At 35.8% G+C, this 24118-nt stretch overlaps 2 pseudogenes; one reads left to right on the forward strand and one right to left on the reverse strand.

Annotated features, from left to right (window-relative positions):
* Nucleotides 1–3869: 3869 nt before the first annotated feature.
* On the reverse strand, nt 3870–11955 carry LOC149158367 (nucleobase-ascorbate transporter 6-like; annotated as a pseudogene).
* Nucleotides 11956–12780: 825 nt separating this feature from the next.
* On the forward strand, nt 12781–14523 carry LOC149158368 (UDP-glycosyltransferase 72B1 pseudogene; annotated as a pseudogene).
* The last annotated feature ends 9595 nt before the right edge of the window (nt 14524–24118 follow it).

Raw genomic sequence — 24118 nt, forward strand, 5'->3', positions numbered from 1 at the left:
GGAATATGATTGAAATGAACACCCTCGTGTTAGAGCTCACAAAGGTGAGATCTCTGCCGAGTGACATGAATAATATGTCAAAGCTGAGAAAACTGTATATGAGAAAATTGTACATGGAGTGTCCTGACTTGGTTAGAATGGAAAATAGTTTTTGTGCTTTTCAGAATATGACTAGTCTTATATTATACAAGTGTAATATGTTGGAAGAACTTTCACATCTGCATAAGCTCAACAATCTGCAACGATTGGAAATAATTGAATGCTCTAGATTAAAGAGGTTTCCTCAGGAATTCGGTGACAAGGAGGCATTTTCTTTATTGAAGATATTTTCAATTGTTGGGTTACATGAATTAGAAGAGTTGCCAATCGTAAAGTAAGGAGCAATGCTAGTACTTGAAACGTTCATCATAATAGAATGCTCAGCATTGAAGGTATTTCCAAAGAGTTATTTCAATTTGAAAACACTTCAAAAAATAAAAATCTATGGTTGCAGTTCCCTGATAATGGAAGATTTAAGAGAACTTAGGGAATCCAATAAAATGATAGAGGTGAAGACTATGTCTATAGAAGACACCAGAGACTCAAGAAATAGGTACTCTCAATTGATGACGGAAATGAAAAGTTGGCTCTACGGAGAATTTTGGAGCAATAATGATGTGTTCCTTTTCTTAAGAAGTCTTTATACACTTCTGTATATGGTGACTTCTAGGAAGGGTAGTCCATTAAAATTGACTAATATAGACCAATCAATACTCAAAATACATAATAGTCATAAGAAAAACATATATTCCTCTATTATGTATATTTATTTACTATGTGGTTTTGAGTGCCGTTGTTGGAAAATATAATCATTAAATTAAAATATATATTCATCTATTATGTATATTTATTTACTATGTGGTTTTTTGAAAGACTCTCATGTCATTTTGTTACAATTGCCCTGTACACTTTAAAATCAACCTATCAATCCAGTACATGGTTGGTGTATATACTAGCAATTGTCCCAAAAGGTACAAAGAGAGGCCGATAAGATTATTAAATTGGAATTGTTGAATTGGAAAAGTTTTAATTTGATTAAAATAATAATTTTTGTATAAATTCCTACTTAATTAAAAGTTTTCTTTTTGGATACTCCCAATATTTTTATATGGGAAGTTTTCTAGAAGAGATAGAGATGAGCAATTTGAGCTGGTTAAAGTCTTTCTAATTGTTTTTTATTATGGTAAAATTATATTGATAATTCATTGGTTTTACTTTCAAAAACTTGAAAGAATTTGAAGAGCAAATATAAAATTACTTTATGGGATTTGATCCCAAAATCACTTATTTGTAAATACATACTCAATGAAATGTTATTTCGTTGAAACCCTGCACAAATGTTTGATATAAAAAAATAAGCCCAAAAAGTTGAAAGGCTACAACTAAAACTATAATCAACACCCCCGTAATTCCTAATCATTGACAAAATCAAGAAAAAGGAAAAAAAAACACATTCATGATAGCAAAGTTATGAACCTTTCATAGTTTGTCATCAAGCATTGCAGAGTACATAATGAAATAGATCAGCTACCTAATTAACAAATAAGCCTCGTAGAATTTTGATAAAAAAAATTACTTTGGTTTTCAAAATTAAGCAAATAATAATGGATAAAAAATTTATATATGTCCAAGTCATGTAGAAGATTAATTATTGGTAGGGTTTCTTTGTTCCTATATACTGAAGTTTGAGGTTTATGGTATGTTTTGTTTGACAATATATATTATATACTATTAGGTTTGTTCCAATTACCTTTTAAGTTTTATGTTATATGTGTAGTTGCAATAAAAAATAATAGTATTTTTGAAGTGGAAAGATGCATTGTTGTTGGAGGACTGACTCTAGGGCTGTAATGGGTTAAAAAAACAGTTGCCAGAGGGAGAACTTATTCCACAGATTTGTATATAAAAATTGAGTTTTTTTTATGCCACATGTACAATACTCTACACCAAATAGCCCCCAAAGAGAGGAATACCTCCATAAACATTGGAAACAAAGGGCTTCAATGCTTAACATCCATCTTCCAAAGGCGCTTCAAGGGTAAATACTTCTGCAAGAAACACTTTCAAATATGTGTGGGGCCCCAAAGTGGGTACTCCAACCTTCGTAGGCCATTCCAAATACTTGCATCTTCCTCCAAATGGTACATTCCCCCAGCAATTGAGCAAACAAGTAAACCAAGGGACTGACCTTTTCCAACCTATATTTAAAAGAACAAGCATCTTCCTTAAGAAGGCAATTGAGCAAACAAGTAAACCAAGGGACTGACCTTTTCCAGCCTATATTTAAAAGAACAAGCATCTTCCTTAAGAAGTAAACCAGTCAACTTATTATGGAATTTGTTTCATTGGAGTGCTCCACCTATTGATGTATCTCCATTTGAATAGGTTCCCTTGCACACATCTCCATGTTATTGGTTCAAGGCACCCACACGTGGAGGGTATCTATTCAAATGATATACTAACTATCGAACCCCTTTTTTTGGAATCAACCAATATGGCTGAAGCATCATTGCATCAATTGAAGGTACACAAGGATCTAACATTTTCAGGTTCTAATACTACTACATAACTTATACTTGGTTAGAAAGGTGTAGAAATATTCTACATGTGATGGCCTAGCGATAACAATACAGAGAGAAGATGACCTTCCTTTTACTCTCTTCCACCAACATGTACAATCTCCAAAGAAAACATTCAATCCAAGAATGCTCAGAACTTTCTTAAAAAACAAGGTAGATGCAATGGATGTTCAGAATTTCCCTTTGTTGTTATGTTATCAGATAAATTTTACAACATGGGGATGACCTTGCAACTCTAGCGGCCCCTGTTATATTGGTGGCAACATGTGTCAATGCTACCTACCCCTAGGAGAACTACAAATGATTCTGTCATGAAAAACTGAAAAGTATATACCTAGGATGAAGCTAACAATAGTAAGCATATCTGATCATGATGCATAAAATGCATAAGAAAAAAATCCCCCATATGTAGAACATAATAAAAAGTACAAAAGAATAGATGACAATGCCCAAAAGAAATCTGTGATACATTGCATGGAATGCCATCTGAAAAGCCGTACTATATTTTTCGTTACTTTTCCAATGTCATTTCATTTTTGCTGCAATAATTTCCATGCACTCATTTTGGAAGAAAATCATGAAGCTAAAGTTAATGGTAAGCCTAAAGTGCCCTGTCAACAGGAGCTGAAGCCTTTATTTCAAAGGCAAACAATGTTTACCAAAAAAATTATATTTTAAACATGTGCTATGAATAACTAATAATTCTCGCATTATGCGTGGAGAATATTAGAAAGCAATTTTACTGCTAGTTCCTACTAATGCCTTTGCAAGGGGGCTTAAGATATAATTACTATAAAATGACTCTATATGACTCTCGAGTTCCAGATAAATGCTCATTGGCTCAATTTGAAGCACCAACAACAAAAACATTCTGTTGCATCTTCAAAAGTACTTACAAAAATAAACTACTCTATGCACAACATGCCTCTTTTGAATTGGAATCAAGATAGCATATTGACCACTCTGAGAGTCTGAAATGCACTTTTTCTTTTCATTATTCTCCTTTTGCTGCTTGCCAAGAGCGATGATCTTGAAGTGCTTTGAAAATGATTGACCAAGGCACAGAGGCATCCATTTAAGATAATTCGTGAAAGCAATTCCCTATCAAAGTGATAGATATAAAATATAGACATCTTAGATTTCACACTATGAAGTTGTCTCTTTCTGAATTGAATACACTCTAATTATTCTCCAAATGCACCAAGGCTATTGACAAAACAGAGACCTCGCCTCTAAAATAGAGTTTCATCCTCAGACAGATGGGAAAAACTTGGTCAGGTTGAAAGGGAGAGCATAAAAATCTTCACTTCTATGATCGGTTTTGAATGAACGGAACTTATCCCACCAATGATGGTCTCTGTCTTTCCTTGTTGAACTCTCCCCCATATGTAGAGTGTTATCCAAAAACAATGCTACGCTGCCAGCAACTAAAAGTGGTGACGAGAAAATCACATTGATAATGTCATTGAACTGTTAAAAAAGCCATTCAAAAATGTTTAAAGTTAAAAACATTGAAATTTGAAGAATGAAGGGAATGTTGCCACAATGAACTGCTAGCCAAAAAATTTCAATTTAGTCCCTGAAAGAAGTTGTAAGAACCCTACCCATCGTCCATGAGTGTGGAGTGGACCATGACCAGAAGAAACTGTAAATTCATTGAAGTACTGTGGTACTCATAATCCCAAAAATAGAGAGAAGCCCAAGATGAACTTCGTCCTGAAACTATTTAGATTGCAAAATTGAAGGAAACTGAGACCCCCACCAGCTGCTCATCAAGAATACAAAAAATTTCAGACATGAGGCAAAACCCAAAGAATTGTTGTTCTACCCTACAATTTTAAAGCTGCATCGTACAAACTGTCTGCCAATATAGGTACCCAATGAATTGTTGTTTTACCCTAATATGTTGAAATTGCATTGTACAAACTAAGTGTCTGCCAATATGAGTTAACCTTAAGGTTTTATGCATACATCCATTATACATTATGGCAACAGCTAAGATACTACTAGTTGACTGACTTTGCAGCTCAGCACATAGGATTTGTGTACACCGTATACATACCAACATAACCAAAGAGGAGACAGTACATGACAGCGACAATGGGTGTTGGAATAGAAGCAAAGATTGCTCCAAATTTGCCTGGAACACATTAACATGAAATTAGCAATGAAAAATCCTAGACTAGGGAGTAAACCCCAAAATGAGAACAATATCCCAACTTGAGTTGATTATCACCAAGAACAGAGAGGAATATCATAAATCCTGCTGATATCTGGAGCACCCTGCGACTCCCAACTCATGTCAACCCCAAAAGACCAGCATTCTCACTGCAAATTCCCAAGATAAGATGACTATTCAACCCTTTTTTTTTGGAATCGACCAATATGGCTGAAGCATCATTGCATCAATTGAAGGTACACAAGGATCTAACATTTTCAGGTTCTAATACTACTACATAACTTATACTTGGTTAGAAAGGTGTAGAAATATTCTACATGTGATGGCCTAGCGATAACAATACAGAGAGAAGATGACCTTCCTTTTACTCTCTTCCACCAACATGTACAATCTCCAAAGCAAACATTCAATCCAAGAATGCTCAGAACTTTCTTAAAAAACAAGGTAGATGCAATGGATGTTCAGAATTTCCCTTTGTTGTTATGTTATCAGATAAAGTTTACAACATGGGGATGATCTTGCAACTCTAGCGGCCCCTGTTATATTGGTGGCAACATGTGTGAATGCTACCTACCCCCAGGAGAACTACAAATGATTCTGTCATGAAAAACTGAAAAGTATATACCTAGGATGAAGCTAACAATAGTAAGCATATCTGATCATGATGCATAAAATGCATAAGAAAAAAATCCCCCATATGTAGAACATAATAAAAAGTACAAAAGAATAGATGACAATGCCCAAAAGAAATCTGTGATACATTGCATGGAATGCCATCTGAAAAGCCGTACTATATTTTTCGTTACTTTTCCAATGTAATTTCATTTTTGCTGCAATAATTTCCATACACTCATTTTGAAAGAAAATCATGAAGCTAAAGTTAATGGTAAGCCTAAAGTGCCCTGTCAACAGGAGCTAAAGCCTTTATTTCAAAGGCAAACAACGTTTACCAAAAAAATTATATTTTAAACATGTGCTATGAATAACTAATAATTCTCGCATTATGCGTGGAGAATATCAGAAAGCAATTGTACTGCTAGTTCCTACTAATGCCTTTGCAAGGGGGCTTAAGATATCATTACTATAAAATGACTCTATATGACTCTCGAGTTCTAGATAAATGCTCATTGGCTCAATTTGAAGCACCAACAACAAAAAAATTCTGTTGCATCTTCAAAAGTACTTAGAAAAATAAACTACTCTATGCACAACATGCCTCTTTTGAATTGGATTCAAGATAGCATATTGACCACTCTAAGAGTCTGAAATGTACTTTTCCTTTTCATTATTCTCCTTTTGCTGCTTGCCAAGAACGGTGATCTTGAAGTGCTCTGAAAATGATTGACCAGGGCACAGAGGCATCCATTTAAGATAATTCGTGAAAGCAGTTCCCTATCAAAGTGATAGATATAAAATATAGACATCTTAGATTTCACACTGTGAAGTTGTCTCTTTCTGAATTGAAGACACTCTAATTATTCTCCAAATGCACCAAGGCTATTGATAAAACAGAGACCCCACCTCTAAAATAGACTTTCATTCTCACACAGATGGGAAAAACTTGGTCAAGTTGAAAGGGAGAGCATAAAACTCTTCACTTCTAGGATCGGTTTTGAATGAACGGAACTTATCCCACCAATGATGGCCTCTGTCTTTCCTTGTTGAACTCTCCCCCATATGTAGAGTGTTATCCAAAAACAATGCTACGCGGCCAACAACTAAAGGTGGTGACGAGAAAATCACATTGATAATGTCATTGAACTGTTAAAAAAGCCATTAAAAAATGTTTAAAGTTAAAAACATTGAAATTTGAAGAATGAAGGGAATGTTGCCACAACGAACTGCTAGCCAAAAATTTTCAATTTAGTCCCTGAAAGAAGTTGTAAGAACCCTACCCATCGTCCATGAGTGTGGAGTGGACCATGACTAGAAGAAACTGTAAATTCATTGAAGTACTGTGGTACTGATAATCCCAAAAATAGAGAGAAGCCCAAGATGAACTTCATCCTGAAACTATTTAGATTGCAAAATTGAAGGAAACTGAGACCCCCACCAGCTTCTCATCAAGAATACAAAAAATTTCAGACATGAGGCAAAACCCAAAGAATTGTTGTTCTACCCTACAATTTTAAAGCTGCATCGTACAAACTGTCTGCCAATATAGGTACCCAATGAATTGTTGTTTTACCCTAATATGTTGAAATTGCATTGTACAAACTAAGTGTCTGCCAATATGAGTTAACCTTAAGCTTTTATGCATACATCCATTATACATTATGGCAATAGCTAAGATACTACTAGTTGACTGACTTTGCAGCCCAGCACATAGGATTTGTGTACACCGTATACATCCCAACATAACCAAAGAGGAGACAGTACACGGCAGCGACAATGGGTGCTGGAATAGAAGCAAAGATTGCTCCAAATTTTCCTGGAACACATTAACATGAAATTAGCAATGCAAAATCCTTGACTAGGGAATAAACCCCAAAATGAGAACAATATCCCAACTTGAGTTGATTATCACCAAGAACAGAGAAGAATATCATAAATCCTGCTGATATCTGGAGCACCCTGCGACTCCCAACTCATGTCAACCCCAAAAGACCAGCATTCTCACTGCAAATTCCTAAGATAAGACAAATTTCAGAGCTAGTATTGCCAGAAATGGGTCAAGTTGCAGCTAAAGTTGCCAGAAATGGGTCAAGTTGCCTGGTTCTTACACTGATACTGTGGACCCATTTCCAGTTCCAAACATCCCATCCAATAAAATTCCAATTCCCTGTAGAGAGGACCATTACATTCCATCAACGACAATGATACAATCTTCCAATTACCTGAAGCCATAAGGGTGAAAGCAACGCATCCATTTCCTTACCTGCCAGCCTATACCACGGCTGATGATAGATTGAGGGGGAGGTGTGGCACTTGCAAACCTTGAAACAACATAGAATGCGCCAGTAGACTGCAAATTTATGAAAGGAAAAAAAAATAGTAGTCAATACCCAATTTTGTTTTTAAATAGAAACCCATAGATAACTATCAGAAATGTCAACGGGATAAAGAAAATAAAAGAGAAGAAAGTATATCTGATATATGGCAAGTAGGCAGACCTCAACAAGAGACACAAATGTTGCAGCCATCATTGCAAAAGACTGTCCTCCATCAAAAACAGGTCCTCCCCATTGAAATGGATATGGAACACTTATCCTGCAGAATAATAAAGACCATGCTGAGGCTTTGCATGAGAACGTACTGTATGAAGTGACATGACAATTAGTATGCATGCTTCTTGTAAGAATGCATACCATTTGGCACCACTAACTAGTCTAGAACGGTCTGTTCGGCAATGGGCTTGGGTCCTTTGAGGGGTATGCTTGTATGCTCCACCTACAGTGAGAATATGGGCATATGCCCACACAATAGCAACTGCAATTATGATGGCAAAACGCTCAAATAAAGGCTTCTTACGAGTCTTGATATGTCGACCATACTGAAAGGGAGGACAAAAGAGTTTAATCAGTTAGTTTCATTCTGCAACAAATTAGTGCCACAATCTTTCCAATTACAAATCATTTAATACAACAGATTTAAAAAAGCATGGAAAGACTAGGAACAAGATATATGATATATATCTAGAGAGATACACTCTAGAAGTTTACACATAATGGTAATTGGTTAATTCCTTACCTGTGAAAAGAAGACCAGTGAAATAAGTTGTGGAAGCCCTATTTCAACGCATTTCCCCACCTGTAAATAACATCAGAGTACAACACTTCATTTGACTTTTTTTTTTTAAAAGAGGATATATTTTCAAACAAAACGGAAATTCAAATAGAATAGATATTACAAAATATACATCCAAACATAAATTTGAAGGCAGGTAATATGGATATCCAAACGTATGGGTGTTTGGTGAACAGAAGAAATTCCAAGTTTGAAGTGAAAAACCTATCAATCTATTGAAAATTGCAAAACTGGTTTCGATAGGACCCAAAACTTATTATTGTAAATGCAAGTTTAACTGGTTGAAAGTTAAAATAAAAACTAAGAGTTGGGCTATTAACTAATAGCTGAATAAACTGACATGATTTGGTTGAAGACATATCAGGTCAATTTTAGTGAGTTAAAGTTCATTAAATTGACAACACTTGAGTCAGGTCATTCTTATGCTAGTCACTAATACTTTTACTGCATGCAAATATTTCTGAAATACATTTGAACCAAATGAAAGGACTTCATCTATGCTAGCTACTCAAGCTAGAAAGTGTATCAGCGCAAGTAAAATCGAATCCACTGGATTCAAAAAGATTCAGTAGCTATGTCATTTAGTCATTATAGCTTAAATTTTCACAAGAGAAGTTTCAAAACAAACTGGAAATAATTCTTTTCAGAACTTACCATGATCCATTTGTGAAACAGTCCAACTCCGAACACTGCTTATTACTAATGTGATTAATATTAATAAAGATCGTACATAATATGCTATTGTGTTAAAAGTTTAAACCTTAAATATATATTAGACGATATAATTAGGAGTAAATCAGGACTAATCTAAGTCAAACATTTCTGAAACATTTTTTATTCATAATACATTTCCCAAAAACATTTTCTGTTTCATCTAGTTTATGCAATATATTTCATCCTGAGTATCTGTGTAAAAGCAGGTGTTAAGTTCCAACCAAACTATCTGTCTAGAAATCACCTACGATGCAGAAAAGCACACACTGCCTCCATTCAAAAGAAGAGTCTGCAGATATCAAATCAAAATATCTATTACTTCAAGATAAATGAAAGTCCAACAGATGGACCTTGTTTAATAGAAATCGTCATCAAGCCCGTAATTATCCAAGCAATATGGGTGCTAGTCAAGTTAGCTAGCATACTTGAGCAGGTCCTTCTGTTCCAAACCAGTTGTAATCACACTGTAATTTTGAGTACCCTGCAGCTTTCCATATTAACTAACAAAAATGCTGGACTAGGGCACTCAAGCTTAGGAATTCTATACCCATATAACTCAAATGCAATTATGGCATTCATTGAAACTTGAAGCATATGAATTCTATTCAAGCAAATAGAAAATTTGTTTAATACCAAGTGAGTGCAATAGAGATCAGCTTCTAAAATAGAATTTGTTTAAGCCAAGTGAACATAACAGAAATGGTGCTCAATGTCCACTTACCCCCAGGAACCCAAGTTCATAGAGCCCAAGAGCAACAAGACTTACTAGCGGAACTGCTGAAAGAGGACTCAGATACCTGACACGCACCATGCCATCAAGACAACAAAATCAGGATCTACAGACTGTAAATCCTTAGTACATGTAGAAAATTTGAATGAAATTACTCGAGAAAATGCATAGAGATCAAACCAACCTTAAAACAACAGCCCACACACCACTGAATCCCAAGGTGATTTGCAGTGTTTCGACTTCTTGAACCAAGATTGGATCTACTTAAATTTGATCGACTTCTACTTTTATTATCATATATATGAATACTTCTATCATAAAACTGAGTGTTTGCAAGAGGTTGCATAGATTTCATGGAGCCCATCTACTAAAATAAGAGTAGAATGGGTACGTAGTAAACAGATAATTTTGATAAACATGTGGCATACAAGTAGGACAACCCATAGTGAGATTGAAATGGAAACTCATACCATACAGGTCGGGCAGATCATAAAGAGACCCAAATTAAAACTAATGCCATAGAGGTGGAGAAAACAATAAACTACAGTGGGAGTGGAATCGAAACTCATGCCATAAAGGTGAAGTTGACCACAGAGAAACTCAAATTGAAAATTATGCTATAAGAATGGGGCAAACAAAAGAGAAATTGGAATTTAAACGTATCCCATACAGGAGGGGAAGCCTAAAAAGAGACTTGAATTGAAACTTGTGCCATGCAGATGGACCAAACCATAGAGTGATTGGAATTAAAAATCAAGCCGTAGAGGTGGAGCAGACCAACTGCAGCAACCCAGAAAGAGATTTGAATTGAAAGTTGTGTCATACATTGAGACGAACCACAAAGAGACTCAAATTGAAACGCATGCCATACAGGTGAAGCGAACCATAGAAAATTGGAATTGAAACTCATACCATACCAGTGGAGCAAACCACAAAGAAATTGGAAATGAAACTCGTCCATAAAGGTAATTGAATTGAACTGCATGCTATACAGATAGGGCAGAGCACGGAGAGAATGGAAATGGAAATCATGTCACACAGGAGGGGTCAAACCATAGAGAGATTGGAATCCTAATCTTGGGATTGCCAGGTCTAGAAGCAAAATTCTGCTCTGTGAGCAGAAGAGGAGTGCTTCCAAATTGGATCTCTAGTCACTCAATTTCAAAAACCTTTTCTGGGGCAAGTGACATAGAGATAATCCTTCACGGAAACGTTTTTTTTAGGTATACATCCAAGATTTTATTTGGATAACTTTTCATTGCAGGGTTGATGCATCTTCATTTGAAGATGGGGATGGGTTGACAACAATGTGCCTTTCAAGATGTGAAAGGTTTGTACGACCTGAATGCTGCACAAACTTTGCAGGTGACAAGAATGTGCCATGGCACACACAAACTATACTAACCTCATCTCTGCTATAATTGTACAAGAATCCACTGATTGTTTTCCCATTTGGGCCTAGTCCAGTAGTTGAAACACAGGGCATTTTGGGCAATGAGGATTGAGTTGGAGGCCTTTTATCTTCAGAAATATTTGGATTACCTGTTTTTTCTGTTGTAGCATTTGAAGCAGATACTTGTTGTGAATATTATACAATGTCCTGTTAACATCCTCACACAAGGATGGAGGCATTCTGGCGACCTCTTTCCAGCATGAGGATGAAGAAACAGAGGCATTCTGGCTACCTCTTTCCAGCATGAGGATGAAGAAACAGAGGAGTCTGCCTTCACCTTTTGAAAATCCCATAAAATAACCTCGTGCAAAAGCCCCTCTCCGTCTTTGACCTTCCCACCTGTAACTAGAACCTGCGACCCACAGGTGAGCAGGTAAGGGAACATGTGTTTTTTCTTGGCGAGCTCTAGCAAGGGTGCAGAAATGGAAGTGGAATCATATATTCCCACTATATCGCCTTTCTGATCACGAGGTCGGCCCACAGCCACCATTTTGTATGCACCCAGCAGAGCCATCGAATTGATTTGTTGCATCCAGCGAAGCCACCGAACCGAAAGAATTGTAAATGAGACTATGGTTATAATACTGCAAATCAAGATTTAGTGTACTTGACCATTAGTAACATCTAATGGTCGAAAAACTTTTAATTGTCTAACAATCTATCTGAGGATCAAGATTATGACAGAAAAGCAGTGGGAGAAGTTGATTTCAGAGGAAAACGCCTTACGACGTAAATATTCATGAAAAATCATGAGAAACTTAACATTACAATATAATCCGTTCGATCAACCGTGCACATTGCTTCACAGTAAATTAATATAAATAATGCCGAAAACAAAATCTTGTGAAGAGTTAGACTACACTGACAATTTTAGTTTATGAAGAACATATGATATAATATGTTTACCAAATACTGAACCTTAATAGTTTATTAAGGTTTTGGAGCGATCGTGTACAGCGTGATGGGGAAGAAGCGTTCACGTAATGAATTGTGCTTCCCTGTCGCCCCTTCATTAAATCAGACATACTTTTAGTAATAAAAAATTTATTAAGAGAAGCCATTCGAATTTTCAACTGCCACCTACACAGTTTTGTTTTGCAACGAGCTTACGCAAGCTATGAGCTTGCACTCCACAATGGCTATGAGGTTATGCAAGGTATGAGCTTGCATTCCACAATACGGTGCCATGCATAACTTGATGTCTACTCAGCACACAATGGAAAGGCTTGGTCCATTGACATATTGGGCCGGCGGCGGGCACAATAAAATGATATGCCGGGAGTAGGATGCGTACCACAAACATATCATCTTGCTCCCTATTGTTTGAGGCTGCACTGATTTACACTGAACAGCCATGGGAACCCCAAAGCCTCACGTAGCTATTTTTCCTGGCGCGGGAATGGGCCATCTCATCTCGCAGAGCTCACCAGGCACCTCTCCGACACCCATGGACTCTCCATCACCCTTATCACCTGCAAATGGATGTTCTCCCCTCGCCTCATGGATGCTTATTCCAAGTCCATGGCGTCCTCCGGTCTCGACATCAATTTCATCCAGTTGCCGGAGGAGGAGATCGAAGGCGCACAACATATGAAAACCGAAACTTATCTAAGCTTTTTGAAAAATCCAAAGGATCAGTGGAAAATGCTCTCAGATCCCTCCTCCACTCTGCCTCTCCCCTCTTTGCTTTCATCACTGATTTTTTCTGCTCCACTATGCTCGATGTGACCGCCGAGCTCCGCATACCCACATACGTATTCTTCACTTCCCCTGCGTCTGTGCTTTCAGTCCTGTTATCTCTTCCAAAGCTCGTCTCGGAGATTCCAATTTCGTTTAAAGACATGGATTTTCCAATAGAGGTACCGGGCACTCTGCCGATCCCTGGCAGAGATATGTTGACTCCCCTTCAGGACAGGTCTGACGAAGTCTTTGACTGGGTTTACCGCCATTCCTCGCGTCTGTGGGAAGCGACGGGCATTTTCATCAACACCTTCGAGGAACTGGAGCCTGAAGCTATCAAAGCGCTGGTGGCAGGAAAGATATGTAATCCGACGGATAATGATCGAATGCCCCGCTTTTATCCAGTTGGGCCGCTCATATCATCGTTGCCACTTGAACACAATGACAAACCTGTCGAAGATGGAGGGGCGGATTGCCTCAAGTGGTTAGATAAGCAGCCGCCTTCGTCGGTTCTCTTCATTTCCTTCGGAAGCGGAACCGGTCTCCCAAGGGCTCAGGTGATCGAACTCGCCTTGGGATTGGAAGCAAGTGGCCATCGCTTCCTGTGGGTGCTGCGCAGTCCGTCGAGCAGCTTTCTGTCTATCGAGGAAACAGAGATTTCTCAACTGTTACCCGAGGGATTCGAGAGCCGAACCCAGGACCGAGGACTTGTTGTTGCTTCATGGGCGCCTCAGATTCCTGTTCTCTCTCACCCATCCACCGGCGGTTTCCTTTCTCACTGCGGTTGGAATTCTACACTGGAGAGCATCTCACATGGAGTGCCCATGATCTGTTGGCCTCTCTTTGCCGAACAGAGGATGAACAGGCTTCTATTGGTTGATGAGTTTAAAGTAGGAATCCCAGCAAAGACGGAAAGCGATGATTTCGTAAAGAGAGGAGAAGTGTAGAGAGTTGTTAGGGAGTTGATGGAAGGGGAAGGCGGGATGAGGGTAAGGGCGAGAGTGAAAGAATTGAAGGAGGCGGCCGTGAGTGCGTTGAAAGAAGGGGGTTCTTCGTACAAAGCCATGGCCGCTGCAGTGTCTGAGTGGGCAATGAACGCAGCAAACTCATGAGCCACAGCACCCAAAACATGACTTCCATTCGGGACGAACAACCTCTAGATAGGAATTCTGTAGGTCGATGGTTATCATCCATTCAAATGTAACACCTTGCCTTTCATATTACGGTAGTCTTTTTTCACTTAAATTAGATTTAAAAAATGGAAATGGAGGGAAAAAATGTTTCACGCCACCACATAAAGGCCACAGACGGAGCGAGCTGTGAACCCATGGCAAATCAGTGGTGCTATGCTGTTTTTTTATGTTTTCATATTTCATATTATGACTAGTTTTCCATTTTTATATGATTGTTTGTCACGTATATATATTTTGGCTTAGCAATGTACTCATCATTCCCCTTTTGTTTTAAAACAAGATTTTTTCAATATCCCCTGCTCTGGTTAGTGAAAACCATGCTTGGAATTAAATTTTCTAGTTTCTGTTACTTGTTATGGCATATACTTGACATCACTGTTTGATTTTAGAGTGTAAATTCTGTAGCAGAAGCTGAATCATATTGATGATTTCAGGACAGTGACAGCCATCCAATATTAAAGATAGTAAATCTCAGGAGTTTGCTCGCTTATAGTCTTTGATTGTAGAGGATTTGAACCAGTGGATTTTTATTTCAAAGATGGAAGGATGGATCGCAGAGTCTCTTCTTGAACCCTTTGAATGTTCTCCGTATCTTTTGAAATTTCTGAATTTGATATTTTATTCTTTATTTTATGAAATATTTGTCTTTGTACTAAAAAAAAATACTAGCAAATATTTTTGAACCATGATCAACAATCTGCAGCTCCTCCTCTAATCCTGTTTAAAGATTTCGAGTTTCAAGCCCCTCTGTTTCTTGAATTTTAGCATTGAAAACTTCCACCATGTTAAACCAATCACAGTCCATGTTTTACAATCCTTTCCTTCTCATGATATTTATGGTTCTTATTGCATTTATGCTCTACTCCAAATGACCTTCCCCTAGATCTTTGCTGTTGCAATTTTTGGGATTGTGAATCATTTAAAACTACGTCAATAGCTTCCCAATGGATTGAAAAATTGGCATGAAGTTGATATCTCTGGTTTGTATCACCATTCTCCTTACCTAACTGCTCAGATTTTGCATACCAATATTGTGATTGGGAGGGAGATCACACATACTCGAGGCTCTATCACATATGGTAACTGTATCATCTTCGTCCTGTAGATTGGGGGGCGTTCCAACTGTAAACAGAACTTTGATACATCAGAATTTTGGATACCCTTTCTTCATTTGCTACGTCAAGCTTTATGAACTTGTTTGAACGCAAACCCTAACTTTCCATGGATGCTAACATAAGGGCTTGAGTAATGTCATTAGCTTGATCTCGAAAGATGCCCAAATGCGCGTTCCTGTCACCAGTGATTTCAGTGTACCAGGGGTTCAGATTCATACCTTACTCTTCAAACACGTTATTGAGAACCAAGGGGGAAAGATTTTCAATTTGCACTTTGCCCAGTAGGTACTATGAGCTTGGAGATTTCCTCAACATATATGTCATAAAATTGCTCTTCTCCTTCCCTGAGGACAGAGATGTATATCTCACTATCAGCCTGCACTTCCTCATATGTGCTTGCATCAGCAAGGGTTTCCAAATGATCTCTCAGAACACCAATTGCTCCCTGTAGGCAATTATTTTCAACAAAGAAAGGGGTTTTCTGGTTCACTTCTGAAATGTCCTGATCCATATGCTTGGCATCAACAGCTTCATTCATGGGGCAATTACAGTTATTTCGCTCAACTTTTGTGTGCAAATCCGCCCTTGGAGCAACAGATACATCATTCGTTTGTATTAGGGTAGAGGCATCCATACAAATCTACTCCAAATTGGACCAGACCTCCATATTCATTAAACCCCAAGATTTTTTTTTGTCAAAACAGAAACACCAAGAGCCTAGTAACCCAGAGGGCTATTTGAAGCATTTCCAATGGAATAAGTAGGAGCCACGAAATTACTGTGGGAATTCCTTTTGGAAGGTGGTCCAATTATTTACCACCACCTGCCAAACTCGCCTGTTGCACGGTCATGTACTAAAAGGAAAATGCATCATTAGAATTATGAGAAAGGCTGACTGAATATTTACTTGCAATCTGAAAACCAAAGGCTGACGAGCCATTTAGTCTCTGATAAAATGGCAGTTTGAAAATATATAATTACTTTTCCAATGGAATATTTTATTTTTACAAATGGAGAAGGACGTTCCTTTACCGCATTTTTAAGCTTAGATTTAATATTTTGTTTTTTTTGAATTGAAGCTTCTATAATCCATATCAAGTTTATGAGAAAAAAACGTACATCAGAGATGTACATCTCACTATCAGCCTGCACTTCCTCATATGTGCTTGCATCAGCAAGGGCTTCCAAATGATCTCTCAGAACACCAATTGCTCCTTGTAGGCAATTATTTTCAACAAAGAAAGGGGTTTTCTGGTTCACTTCTGAAATGTCCTGATCAATATGCTTGGCATCAACAGCTTCATTCATGGGGCAATTACAGTTATTTCGCTCAATTTCTGTGTGCAAATCTGCCCTTGGAGCAACAGATACATCATTCGTTTGTATTAGGGTAGAGGCATCCTTACAAATCTACTCCAAATTGGACCAGACCTCCATATTCATTAAACCCCAAGAATTTTTTTTGTCAAAACAGGAACACCAAGAGCCTAGTAACCCAGAGGGCTATTCGAAGCATTTCCAATGGAATAAGTAGGAGCCACGAAATTACTATGGGAATTCCTTTTGGAAGGTGGTCCAATTATTTACCACCACCTGCCAAACTCGCCTGTTGCACGGTCATGTACTAAAAGGAAAATGCATCATTAGAATTATGAGAAAGGCTGACTGAATATTTACTTGCAATCTGAAAACCAAAGGCTGACGAGCCATTTAGTCTCTGAGAAAATGGCAGTTTGAAAATATATAATTACTTTCCCAATGGAATATTTTATTTTTACAAATGGAGAACGACGTTCCTTTACCTTATTTTTAAGCTTAGATTTAATATTTTGTTTTTTTGTTGAATTGAGGTTTCTGTAATCGATATCAAGTTTATGAGAAAAAATATTTCGAACCAACTAGTGTGATTGATCGTCATGACAAGTTGAAGAATCACATCATGGGTACACATTAAATAGGGAGAGCAGATCTTCCAACCGCTAGGTTTGACTGAGAAACAGCTAGATTTGACTATTCAAAATTGTATAACAAATAATATTTTAATACCCAGATAAGAGTTAACAACACTACTAGGGAATATTTATAATAAAATTGATTGAAACTAATAATAATAATAATAATAATAAAAGATTAGATATTAACTAAACTAATAATGATTAATATTATATTTATAATAATGTTATATTATTAATGGCAAGTGTAACTAATTAGTATAAATTTAATAGTAGAGTTATTTAATGGGAATAAGTATTACTACATCTAGGGATATTAGAAAATAGTAAGGATTTAGTAATAACTAACATAATTTTATTTATTGTTATATTATATATACTAGATCATTTGGATTAGTCAAGAAAATGGAACATTTATATTAATATTGAACATACATTAGTAATATTAACTAAAATAATATTAGTTATTATTATATTCTAGTTATAGTATTATTCTAATTATTAATGGTTAAGGTAACTAATAGTTCTAGGAAAATTAGTGGTAGTAAGGATTTAATGTAATAATATTATAGTGTTATAATTGTATTATTATTAAAAGAAGGGTAACTCATTAATATGAATTTATTGGTAAAGTTCTCTAAATATTATATGTTAGATAACTTAATCTATTTAGATAGTTATGAAAAGGACTATAAAAATATAAATAAAATAAAAAGATATCAAGGGAGATTTCTTAAGAGGATCAAAGGAATAAGGCTAAAGAAAGCATGTTAAGGGTAACAAGGGAAATTTTCTTTTTCTTTTTATTTTTTTTTCATCTTTCACCTTAGCAGAGCATGCAGAGAAGACCAAACATCACGTTTGTATTGAGGAGGCCAATGTTATTGCTAGAGTTGAGCAATTCCATCACCGGAAATTTAGGGAAGCCATTGAGATTCAAAAAAGGTCTAGAAATCTCAATAGAGATGACGGTTGGAAGATTAGTAGTTGCTGAATTCCTACCCTCTCTTCCTAATCATTTCTTCCCTTCCCCTTCCCCCTCCCTCCAAAAAAAAAAAAAACATAAAATAAAATTTCCCTTGTTACCCTTAACATGCTTTCTTTAGCCTTATTCCTTTGATCCTCTTAAGAAATTTCCCTTGATTTCTTTTTATTTTATTTATATTTTATAGTCCTTTTCATAACTATCTAAATAGATTAAATTATCTAACATATAATATTTAGACAACTTTACCAATCAATTCATTAATATTAGACAACTTTACCAATCAATTCATATTAATGAGTTACCCTTCCTTTAATAATAATACTATTATAACACTATAATATTATTACATTAAATCCTTACTATCACTAATTTTCCTAGAACTATTAGTTGCCCTAACCATTAATAATTAGAATAATACTATAACTAGAATATAATAATAACTAATATTATTTTAGTTAATATTACTAATAATATGTGTTAAATATCAATATAAATATTCCCTTTTCTTCACTAATCCAAATGATCTAGTATATATAATATAAAAATAATCAAAATTATGTTAGTTATTACTAAATCCTTACTATTTACTAATATCCCTAGATCTAGTAATACTTATTCCCATTAAATAACCTCATTATTAAATTTATACTAATTAGTTACACTTGCCATTAATAATAAGATTAATAATATAACATTATTATAAATATAATATTAATTATTATTAGTTTAGTTAATATCTAATCTTTTCGATTACTAACTGTTATTTTTTCCCTGGTTCTATTATTATACGTTTCAATCAATTTTATTATAAACATTCCCTAGTAGTGTTGTTAACTCTTATCTTATACAATTTTGAATAGTCAAATATAGTCGTTTCTTGGACAATTTGTAGCCGTTTATCTAATCTGATCTTATATCACCGTTTCTCAGTCAAAACTAGCCTTTGGAATATCTGCTCTCCCTATTTAATCTGTAGCGATGATCTGATTCTTCAACTTGTCCTAACGATGAACCACACTCGTTGGTTCGAAATGCGTCAACAAATGTACTATTTTTTTCTTTTCTTTTTTTAATTTAGTTGTGAAAAATATTTATTTATTGAAAATGTTTCCCATGGAATATTTTATTTTTACAAATGGAGAATGACGTTCCCTTATCCCATATTTAATGGTTAGATTTAATATATATTTTTTTATTTTAATTTAATTTAATTTAGTTGCGAAAAATATTTATTTATTGAAAATGAGATTATGTTTAATTAAATGTTTGACTTTATCTAATTAACCCCTAAACATATTTGGAAGCTAAAGTATCACTAAATTATTTTAAATATATTTGGAAGCTAAAGTATCACTAAATTATTTTAAATAATAATAAGAGCTTATTTTAAATAGTAATAAGAGTAAATTTATAGTCAATTATTAAATTATTTTAAAAATTAATAACAAGTTAATTTACATTTATAGATAACCAATAATAATTATTTCACTAATAGTTAATAATTAAATTATAATAAATATTTTTTTTAAAAGAAATATTAGTAATTACTAATCATAAATATAGATGAGTAAATTTATTATGAATTATTAATTATGAATATAGATTAGTAAACTAATTTATCATTATTATTTAAATAACATACCATTTAAAATATTTATTGATATTGTGTAATTAAGAAAAACATTTTTATAAAAAAAAAATTATTCTTGTCATATATATTATTTATTAATTATAAATAGGAATTTATAAATTAATTCATTATTATGTTCGAGTAAGTTTAATTCCAAAGAGCATGTATTTTTTTCTAATGTGTATTTTTTCAAGAATCATCTTGGGTAAAGAAGAGAGGAAAGGAGACTATTTAAGCTAAACTCACAACACCCAATTACAATCAAATCATCATGTTGAGACATTTTTTTTCCCAACAATCAAATCCTTATTTGAAGAGACATCCTTTATTAAAAAAAAAAATCTCATCCACCAATTTAATATCTAATTTCACTATAACTTTACTATATTATTATTATTACTCTAATATAAAAACTCCAAGTCAATAATATTTCTTAAAACATATATTTAAATCAAAATTTAATTAAACATGACTTTAATATTTTAAATGAAATATAAGCCTTTTTTTGTAATATCTGATTCTAATTTCTATTGATATTAAAAAACAAAATTTACAATTGGTTGGTGTTGTAGCATATTGTTGACTTTGTCAGCAAAAAAAAGTCCATATCCACATATAACCAAGAATAACAGAGGCCCCGACTATCAACAAAACCAAGTGTACTTGCCAACAAAAGTAACACCCACATTAACCATGAACAAAACATACATATTACTGGACTGAAAAACAAACATAACAAAGAACCAGAAAAATAACAACCTAACACAAAACAAGATAGTGTAATATTAACAGGAGACGAATCATTCATCAAGGATCATCACTAGATGATCTGGAGATGAATTTCCACTAACCATATTGACTGGTGTGGCATCAATGATCGTTTCTCCATTCTGAGGCATTGTGGATTCTGTATCTGAGTCTCAGTTAGTGTAGCGCTTGATTTTGTTTATTCGGACCACGATGTCATCCAAATCGTATCAAATATCCCACATTATATGCTTGAGGTCCTCCTGACACACAAACAACTTATAATTATCAACCTGCTTATCCTGCAACAGCATATGAACCAGAGATGTCATCAGTCTGTGAGAGAATATTGAATGCAAGAACTATAATTGATGCTTTCTCCATTTTCCTTGGTCTGGTACCCACTCTATTTTTCATTCACAAACCTCAAAATCTAAATGATATAATTTTTCACCAAATTCTCATGCCTCCACGGATCGTATTGCCTGTTGAACTTCTAGGGGCACAACATCATAAATATTTTCCAATGACCCCCAACCAAAGAGATGACGTTGTCTAGAGGAGGACGATGCAGATGATCCTCCTCTTCTGCTGATGAGTTGTTTTTGCAGTGTCATCGAACAGAAGAACCTACAATAAAATTTGACCAACTAGACTCAAGACAACCCACAACGAAATTTACGTAGGACAGCAGGGTCGGGTCATTGAGACAAAAACCCTTGATTCTCCAAATACCAAACACAACTAGTGAGGAGAAAGAGGCAGTGTAAACATCATCCACATACCTACAACCATGAATATTCCAACCAGACAGGACTCAAGGCCAAGTACAACTAAGAACCACAAACAATTTCCCCTCCCAACACGATATAACCACCAACAACTCAATTCAAAACTTGACAGTGTTAAAACCAAATCGAAAATGAAACACTAGACAAAAACCCTAACAACCAAGACTGAACAGTTGAAAGATAAGCCTAAAGGTTCAAAGGATTGTAAATCGGTCAACAGAAGTACCACCACCAACTCGAAAGAAGGAACAAAGGCTGAGTTATGTATAAAGCACACAAAATACATTTGGTGGCCTTCCGTAACCCCATAACCCTAACTATGACAATAATAGAATGGGGAGCAAACATAGGAGACCGACCAAAATAATTGCCACCCTTAACTAGAACCCTCGACATAAGAGGAGCTAGGAAATATCATAGTATAACATGACTACACAACCCGAAATGACATCACATGTAATTAAAATACCCAAAATGATTACATGACCACCCTAGACCTGAATATACCGTGATGTACCATCTCAAATCTAGACAAAGCAAGCAATTACCAAGGAAATGAAACTGAGAACCTGCGATTCGTAAAATCCTTGACCATAAAAAACATCATCCACTTGGATGTTTCTAAAAGGAATCTGGACAATATATCGCCACCCTAAATACAGTGGTACTCTTCAAAACTCCTTCGCACTAATTAAATCTATGTATGAGTGAATCACAATGACAAAAGAGGAAAACTAGAGATTTACTAATAATTCTGGTCCATAGACAGGTTCAATAACATACCCTGCAAGAGTTAGAAAGGTTTGGAACCACCCTATAGATGCTAGTGCTCGACACCACCCTATGTACTCAATAGTATCTATATATAATGAAGCCAACGAAGCGATGTTGAAACATGAAACATAACAGAACCCTTGACATTCCTTCATCATGCGCCAAGTGGTTAACCCCATCATGTGCTTCTCTGGTACAAAATCACCTATAATTCATGTATCATTAACGTTGATCGATCTCTTGTCACGTAAAATCCTCCCTTTCTCCAATCTTCCATAAGTTTTCTCATCCATGGCAACTTTGAAAACCTCAACTACCTATTCAAATATGTTTGTAGAGACCACTACTATGTAACATAATGTTGTGGAGTAAATTCCCCACATGAAATAACATACGACGCCCATTCTAAATGTTGTTTTTCCTCCTCCATGCATTGGGGGTCTTATACTAAGTGGGTGGCTTGGAACACTCCCCAAGGTCACCCCCACCTTAGTGAGCAGAATGCCTCACATGCCACTTATTTCATTCATGTCGCCTAGCCATCAAAAAACCACCTTCTCCATGTTAGTGATGGTCTACCATGATTCTAACAACCCTATCGAGGGTCAACGTGACAACTCTTTTCCTATCTTGTGCTACCCATTATTGTAATGCGGGAATCGTATCATGCTACATCCATACACCCCATTCTTCCTCCATAACTATTACCTCATATCTGCTACTTGCCCACTTTGCTAAAGTATCCTCTACCTGATTAGATTCCCTTTTCGTGTGAACAAGGACAACATAATCAAAAAACTGTAGAAGCTCCCTAATGTTGCTTGCTAACTCTTGCAAATTCTAGCTAGAGATCGCTTTTTCAGGCAGGTGACCCAGAAAAAGTTTGTGCACCATGTTAACGACGATTTTAGAATCCTCGTGAATTTGTAGAAGGTAGAAGCATGTTCTTACTATAAGTTGGAGCCCTTTTTCCAGTGCCCAAAACTCCACTACATTATTTGTGGTTTCTCCGCATGAAATTCACAAAATATAGCGGTTTTAATTGATCATCTATCAATATACTTCCAATACTCGCCTCTCCAGGGTTTCCACGTGAGGCTCCATCAAAACTCAACATCACAAAAGATGGAAGGGGGGGTTGCACTAAACATCTAGAAATTTGCCTTTCACTGTAATTTTTTCGAGTGAAAAAACCATTAACCACCTCGAGATGTAGTTTTTGCAGAACAAGCGATAATTCATCATCATGTTTCCTTGCATGTTCATCTGGTGGATGCACTACCAAGGTTTCCCACAAATTTGACATTATTCATTCTTGTAACATATATGATAGTCGAATTCTCCCTTCAAACACACTCATATTACTTTCCTTCCATAAATTCTAGAAAGAGAAAACCATACATAGACGCCATGCTGGAATTACCCATGGATGTTTGAATTTTTCACTAAACCAATCTAATAACCAAGTCTTACCCATGGATGTTTGAATTTCTCACTAAACCAATCTAATAACCAAGTCTTAATACCCATAACCTTTAGTGACTTTCGTTTAAATAATACATAGGCACATTGCCAAATTTCTTGCGAATACGGGCAAGATATGAGTAGGTGAGTAACATTCTCTTCTTCTTGTAAACAAAAGGGTCACCTTGATGGACCTGAAAATCCCTTCCTTTGCAGTTGATCACATGTTAGTGCCCGACTCCATGTAATCAACCACTAGAAAAGTTGACACTTTTGGCCACCTCTTACATCACAAAAATCCTTCCAAAATTTTCATTCCTCCTTATTATTTTATAGAGATGTT

Source organism: Pinus tabuliformis, chromosome 5_2 (genome assembly GCF_031772625.1).
Source record: "Pinus tabuliformis cultivar Carrire ecotype Pingquan chromosome 5_2, CPIR1, whole genome shotgun sequence".
Lineage (NCBI taxonomy): Eukaryota > Viridiplantae > Streptophyta > Pinopsida > Pinales > Pinaceae > Pinus > Pinus tabuliformis.